We start from the raw sequence: 8,672 nt of genomic DNA on the forward strand, positions 1-8,672 counted from the left end.
TTTCTGATATTTTTTAAAAGGTTAATTTCACAGAAATGAAGTAAGTACCTTATTGCCTCATCCCAGAAAGTTTAGCAAACCAAACATACTATCTTAAAACTGGTCTACTCTGCTGGGCCCATGCTTCACAATATTGTGCCAACAATATATAGGATGACAACCCTCAAGGAAACTCACACCCACCAATTTAAAAGCAGACCACTAAATGACCCACACACAATCAAGTGACTTCATTAATGAAAAGGAATGGACACTTTCTATTCTTACCGCAAGAATCAGAAAAAATATATATATACATATATATGTAATATTTTTTATATCCAGAAGACTAACATTCGGGACCAAATCAACTTTTACGAGCAATGACACCAAAAAACCCTATTAACAGAAACTTATATCCTCTTGACCTGGTTGTCAGTCTCTGAAACACCGGAGGTTTGGTTTTTTTTTCCTTTAATTTTGCCTTCCACTGCAACTTAAAATAAAAGCATGTGCAATCCTCATTTGTAAGCGCTAAAACAAGTGATTCTATATACTGGAAGAAGTTTTCAGTTTGTACATTTGCCTCTCCAAAGGCCTTTTAGACAGATCAAAACCTAACTGTGGGAGCAAAGCTACTCCCATTCACTGGAACCAAGCACAAGCCTTGATATCTTGTTTTATTTTTCTATGTGCATCCTATTATGGACCTATGCAACAATGCAAGACCACCATGCAGGGTGCGGAGGGACTTGAATTATAACAGCTGTGGTCTCAATGCAGGAACCGCAGCACGCTGAAATTCTCCATAGCTCTGGATCACAATTAGAGTAACACGTGTGCAAAACAGGTTTCTTCTGATCCCCTAGAAAGCCCTCTATCTTATGCAGGCCCAAACTGTGTTTGTTGTTCTTAAGTCAGTTCTCTGCCTCGGAATTTAGACAATCGTTCAACTGCTCATTTCATCACTCTAAAGCAATCCAGAGTTCATGGGAGATATATCAATGAGTCAGTTCATTCCTGCCTCACTCAACCCTTCTCTATGTGACTCCCTGGGCAAGATCACTTTTACAAGGATGAAAAAGAATATCCTTTGTCTAGGATACATAAAGGCTTTTCATGAAGTCAAACCTTCCACAGTCTTGATGGCATGGAGGAAGACTGAGGGAAGGATGTGACTCCTCCACTCTGCAGGACCTACTCCACAAGTGAAAGAGGCACAACTGTATGCCCCCAAGGAAATGGCTACCAAAATTGAGGCAATCACTTACACTAGAAATTTCCGCAGTCGCTGCTTAAAAGGAGTCAGAAGAATGTCATTCTTGGACGCTACTGAAAATGTGATGAAGACAACTCTATAGAGGTCCACAATAGGCAGGAAATGTCAGCATCAAATTTTCAGGCTCAATTATTTATCTCATAAATAAATTTTGAAGATGGATATGTCTTATGAAAGTTGAGAAGTACAGTGTTTAGCAATTATGCAAACCCTGAAGACTTGGCTCCCTGAAATCATTTCTGTTGGTCTTGGAATGCTCTCTGGATCCAAGTAGCTGACAAAGTTTCTTATTATTATTATTAATAACACAAGGCTTTAAGAAAGGTATGCGTTCTTTAAGTGAGTAAAGAGACTGGCTTAATTCCATTTTTCCAGTCTTAATACTGGACCAATGGTTGCTGATTTTCTACTTATACTTTGCTCTTATGTCTTTTCTAGCAATAATAATTCATTATTTAATTCAGGATGAATTCAAAGTCAAGACGTTGGGTTCCTTAGCTTTATGGCAATATTTGCACAAAGGAAAATCTGTTAAAATCTCAGTAGGTAATAACTGTAATAATTGTTCTCCTGGCATGTCTGGCCACTGGGAGTACACCTACAGAACAGCTCACTGCTGTTTCACATCCATCATAAAGTATCAGAGCTAAGCACGCATCCCATGTAAACTTTTAATGAGGTTTCTAGTACTCTCATGGCCTTCATTGTTCAATATAGCCAAACAGCCTAAAATGTGTGAAGCCCTGTTTAAAAAACAAAAACAAAAAAAACACCCAGAAGCCCTAGGCTCTGCCCTCTAGGGCTTACATCTTTAATCAATAGACCACATTTGCACACGGCTAGTAAGAAATGTGTTTAAATGAAATGCTTGCTATGCACTCACCACTGTGCTAAGTACCGTGGAAGTTTTAGAAGCATAAAATATGCCTCATCCTCAAAGAGGATGCAGTGGAGTTAAAGACAAGATAAATGCTAGAAAGGAGATCAGCAAGGACTGGAAAGATCAGAGAAAAGTTCAGGAGGACGTGTGCCTTTAGCTAGGACTTGAAGGATGGATAAGATTTGGGTGGAAGAAAGGCATTTAGGCAAGAGGCTATGATAAACAAAGATGTGAAATCAAGAGTATGGCAGTCACAGAGGATTCACAAGGGGGTTCCCCCCCTCCCTTTTGCTTTTGGTCTTCTTAGATCCATCTGACAGGGACAAGGTTAAAATTATTTGAAAGAATTTTGCCTCATCTACATGGACTTCCTAAGAAAACAGCGAGACAAGGACACCTTTGAATGAGGGAACTGTGATAACTCAGTGGAATGGAAGTGTCTGTGTCTGGGGAAAAAAAGAAGTCAGAAGGATAATTACAAAACAGTGTATAAAGTGCTTCCATGGGAACATACAGTCCTGGGGCAGGAAGATTCCCAGGAAGACATGACTCCTTTTATTTAGCTAGGTAACCACACACATACACATACACACATACACACACACACACACACATATACATCACAAATCTGGTTAAACTTGGCTGCCAATTATACAGACTGTGAGAGTGCAGAACATTACAGGTAATGTCCAGTTTTCTCATCCTTCTCCCTGGCTTCACACTCTCCAGTCCAAGTGCTCCCATAATTCCACACAGAGTCTCCTCATTGGCTGCCACCAAAAATCCACTCCTGCTCAAGCATTTCTTGAATTTATTACCTTGTTACACAGTCATGAAGAAAGTTGCATTATAGAACATGTGACCTTCCGTCATTTGGGTGGATCCACCAGTACTTAGTCTCTCCTTTCCTCCCCTCCAAGAAGTGAGAAAGTTCTTTGCTTATCTAGCTCAAAAGAGTTCCACACATATCGTTGGAATCTTGTTCTAAACCCCACACACTTTCCTAAACAGGACATCTGTCTAAGTGAATTCTAGTGAATGTAATTTTCTCCACCTTATTAAAATTCCCCCTAAGTGAAGGTGAAAAGGGGAACATTCGCAGTCTTTCAGTTTTTACCAAGCTCTCCCCCAAAGGAAAAGGTAAGGAGAAGACAAAGCATGATGACCACTTAGCACTCCGTTCCCCTTCACACCACACCTACTTCACCACACAGCCCTAACTTCCCCCATTCTTCTCATCTGGCCTTAGAGAAATCCAGGCTCTAAAGGTCTTATTGGAATCCTCTTCCAGCTTTGCCTCTTTATTCATTTGAGGGGTCTCGCCGACTCTGCCCAAACAGACAAGGTCTTCTCTGGAAGGTCTAGCAGGTTCCAGAGGTCTCCAAGAAACCTGGAGAGAAGTCTGTGAATATAGCACTATTGTCAATACAGTCAACAGCACTAGGCTTAAGGGAACCCCAAGAAGGGGGTGAAACTCCTAATCTAAACCTTGTGCCACGTTTTCTTCATACTCAGAGTCAGAGACCACCCTGGATATTATTAAGTGGGCACCCTGCCCTCTGCAGCACCTCCCTCTAGAGCTTCATCCATATACAAGAAAGGGTTAGGTGTTCATAGGAGCACCTTTGCTGATAGTGCTGCAGCAGTTCACCTCTTTGATTTCTTTCCCATTTCCTGACCTGAATTTCTGGAAAAGCAACAGTTTTTCCTACTAGCAGGCATTTGCCACAAAATGTCTCTTCTCTCCATTGACTAAATGACAGTGCATACCAGGAAGTCCTATGTATGTTCTTATACTGACAGATGTTACCACCCATCTTGTTTGTGATTCAACACATACCTACCTTCTTTCTGAAATAGCCAGTATTAAACAGTGTACTTTCCCCAAAGGCTGTACTGCCTATCTCAGAATGGTTTCCATAACTTTTCTCTAAATTTCAATGGAATTTCCAAAATCATCCAAATTTTTAGCTAATCCAACAAATCCCTAATCGCCCTGCACAGTGTACCGCCACAGTTTGGAAGTCATTACAAGGCTGTACACCTGGTTCAGCTCTGCCCCTTAATTCAAACGATACTGGACAGGGCCCAAAATGAAACACAGATGTCAAATAGGGAACTTGGAGATCTATTTAAACTTGGACAGACCCGAATTCTATAGGACTGTGAAAAGCAGAATCTTCCCCGTGATTCTTGTGAGTGCTCAGGACTGGCTTCCTTGAGCTTCTGCCTCTATGCTCCCACACATCAAACCAGGCAGAAGGCCCAGTCTGTTTACCAGTTTCTACAAAAATCTACTTATAACCAAACATTTTTGAGTTTAGAATCTTTAGGATGATTTGGGGAAGAACCACACCTCATCATTCGCCATCTTTCTTTATTCTTCGTCTCTTTCTCCCCCCCACCCCCTCTCTCTCTCTCTGCAGAAACAACAGAAGAAAGGAAAAGAAACATGAAGGCAGAGAAAATGGGTCCCTTAAAGAGGAAACAAGGGCATATGGTAAATTAGTGGGGTAAAGCTGAGTCTCTCCAATAGAAGTGCTTGGGAGAAAGATTCCTGGTCCTAATATTATGAGCTAGAACCAACAAAGGGAAATACATGACTGGTGACTGAACTTGAATCTATTAGGTTGAATCACTTGCTGTTACTAATATTCAATTGTTTTTCTCCTATGGAAATAACAAAGCCATATGATTCAACCAAACCTAAATAACCAGACAAATCAGCAGATGATTACTCAACTTGAGGACAATGGTGGGAGATTAACTGTTTGTACATGAGTCATTTATTTCTTGCCTAGGAGCTTTAAGTTAATGAAAATACAAGCAGAGATTAAAATTACCACTAAAGCATGAAAAAATCAACTGTATTTATTTCTTTACATCTTTAGTATTTATATGTATATATTCAAATATATACTTTATATTAAATATGTATGCATATTTTAATTATGAAATCAAATGTACTATCTGACAATCCCATTAATAATCAAGCAAGTGGCTATTAGGAGGGCCAGGTAAATTTCTGTAATTTTTATATATATCCCACAACATGTCCAAGTTCTATGGAGGATAGAGTGGAGAGATGTCACAATTCTCATTTAGCCAAGGCCAGGGAATAAAATGACAAATGAGCCCCATATCAGATCTTTTTCGTTGCCCTAAACTGAAAATAAGGTGGTGGGAACTGCCAGAATTCAGCATAGGAAAACTGGTAGATGGAATCTGTGATCAATTGGAAACACAACTCTTATCAGAGGAAAATATTGCCCATGGAAGCACAGACATTGTTATTGTTCAACACAGCTCACCAATGGAATGGGATTCTGTGCTAGTGAGTATAAAGTATTATAATACCATAACTATATATATGGCTAGCTTGAGAATTTCTGTTTTGCAACTTCACTTGCTCCAAGAAATGACAAATTGAAGTTTAACGAATCCAATAATTTTTGGTCTTTGTTTATTTCTTCTTCAAAGAAAAAGCAAGAGCAGAAACTTCACAGTTGGGAATAGAAAATACCTTGTGGATATGGATTTAACTGCAAGCTATGCGTCTGAGTTAAAGATGTTAATGCCGAATTCGCCCACCAAGATCAAAACTCCTACAAAACTCTTCCAGCTGCAGCATTTATGGCTCCAGGTTTTGTTTCAGAGAGTGAGGAATATGTTCCAGCATTATGATCTTATTTCTCTTTCTTGCCTGTTGTAAGTATAACCATAGTCTGCTCTTTTAATGCTATGGAAATGTTCAGTTGGCATTGTTTTTCCGATAACCATGGAAACACCTGCTTCCAAATTAATTTATAATCTATTTTGCACCTATGGCTGCAAGCCACATTCCAGTTTATTTTTTTAAGGATTTTGGTATAAAGCATATAAGAAAGTTTAAAATGTCTGCTTCTTCTCTTTTCTGCTCCTCATGACATAATGTTGGCTTTTACACTATTTTATGTCCAGCTTTTTAAGATGTTAATAATGTGTAAAGATATGTGATATGTTGGAATATATGTAAAGTTTTTTCTCAGTCTTTCAAATCATATCCCAACACAGATACTGTACACAACACATACTTTTCTTGCATCTTGGTCCCAATTCCTCTTTTTATTTGGACAGAACAAACCATGAAGTAAAGTATCTTTGGAGTTACTTTAATGAAGAAAGAAATCTCAGTGTGCCCTCAATTTCACTAACTTCAAATGTGATTGACTCACTTCTGTAAAAATATTTATTTCCCCTTAGATTTTACAGTAAGGTAAAGGGAAGATGTGTTTAATACATTCCAGATGATCCTATAGAAGAAGGATTATGAAAATCAATTTAACTACTGTTTCCTTGGTTTTGCTTTGTTGTGTTTATAAATTACAGGAGCACAGAATTTAATAACTAAAACAAAATTTAAGCTATTTTAAATATTATACTAAGACTTGTATCGGTATTAACATTAGTATATGTTAATTTTTGAATATTTTTAAATACTTTATGAAAGTAAACTTTCTTTTCTCACAATACAGAAAACAACAAAAAACAAAAATCCAAATCGTTCTTTTTTTGCTGAACCAAGATGGCAGAGTAGAAGGACGTGCTTTCACTCCCTCTTGTGAGAACACCAGAATCACAACTAGCTGCTGGACAATCATTGACAGGAAGACACTGGAACTCACCAAATAAGATACCCCACATCCAAAGACAAAGGAGAAGCCACAATGAGACAGTAGGGGGGTGTGCAATCACAGCAAAATCAAATCCCATAACTGCTGGGTGGGTGACTCACAGACTAAAGAACACTTATACCACAAGAATCCACCCAATGAAGTGAAGGTTCTGAGCCCCACATCAGGCTTCCCAACCTGGGGGTCCAGAAACACGAGGAGGAATTCCTAGAGAATCAGAGTTTGAAGGCTAGTGGGATTTGATGGCAGGACTTTGACAGGACTGGGGGAAACAGACTCCACTCTTGGAGGGCACATACAAAGTAGTGTACCCATCGGGACCCAGGGGAAGAAGCAGTGAACACAGGGGATTGAATCAGACCTACCTGCTAGTGGTGGAGGGTCTCCTGCAGAGGCAGGGGGTGGCTGTGCCTCACTGTGGGGACAAGAACACTGGCAGAAGAAGTTCTGAGAAGTACCCCTTGGAGTGAGCCCTCCCAGAGTCTGCCATTAGCCCCACCAAAGAGCACAGGTAGGCTCCAGTGTTGGGTTGCCTCAGGCCAAACAACCAAAGGGAGGGAACCCAGCCCCACCCATCAGCAGTCAAGCGGATTAAAGTTTTACTGAGCTCTGTCCACCAGAACAACAGTCAGCTCTACCCACCACCAGTCCCTCCCATCAGGAAACCTGCACAAGCCTCTTAGATAGCCTCATCCACCAGAGGGCACACAGCAGAAGCAAGAAGAACTACAATCCTGCAACGTGTGGAACAAAAACCACATTCACAAAAAGACAGACAAGATGAAAATGCAGAGGGCTATGCACCAGATGAAGGAACAAGATAAAACCCCAGAAAAACAACTAAATGAAGTGGAGATAGGCAACCTTCCAGAAAAACAATTCAGAATAATGATAGTGAAGATGATCCAGGACCTTGGAAAAACAATGGAGGCAAAGATAGAGAAGATGCAAGAAATGTTTAACAAAGACCTAGAAGAATTAAAGAACAAATAAACAGAGATGAACAATACAATAACTGAAATGAAAACTACACTAGAAGGAATCAATAGCAGAATAACTGAGGCAGAAGAACAGATAAGTGACCTGGAAGACAAAATGGTGGAATTCACTGCTGCAGAACAGAATAAAGAAAAAAGAATGAAAAGAAATGAAGACAGCCGAACAGACCTCTGGGACAACATTAAATGCAACAACAATCACATTATAGGGGTTCCAGAAGGAGAAGAGAGAGAGAAAGGACCAGAGAAAATACCTGAAGAGATTATAGTCAAAAACTTCCCTAACATGGGAAAGGAAATAGCCACCCAAGTCCAGGAAGTGCAGAGAGTCCCATACAGAATAAACCCGAGGAGAAACACGCCGAGACACACAGTAATCAAATTGGCAAAGATTAAAGACAAAGAAAAATTATTGAAAGCAGCAAGGAAAAATGACAAATAACATACAAGGGAACTCCCATAAGGTTAACAGCTGATTTCTCAGCAGAAACTCTACAAGCCAGAAGGGAGTGGCATGATATACTTAAACTGATGAAAAGGAAGAACCTACAACCAAGATTACTCTACCAACAAGGACTCATTCAGATTCGATGGAGAAATCAAAAGCTTTACAGACAAGCAAAAGCTAAGAGAATTCGGCACCACCAAACCAGCTCTACAACAAATGCTAAAGGAACTTCTCTAAGCGGGAAACACAAGAGAAGGAAAACACCTACAAAAACAAACCCAGAACAATTAAGAAAATGGTAATAGGAACATACATATTGATAATTACCTTAAACGTGAATGGATTAAATGCCCCAACCAAAAGACACAGGCTTGCTGAATGGATACAAAAACAAGACCCATCTATATGCTGTCTA

Source organism: Physeter macrocephalus, chromosome 8, assembly GCF_002837175.3.
Source record: "Physeter macrocephalus isolate SW-GA chromosome 8, ASM283717v5, whole genome shotgun sequence".
Lineage (NCBI taxonomy): Eukaryota > Metazoa > Chordata > Mammalia > Artiodactyla > Physeteridae > Physeter > Physeter macrocephalus.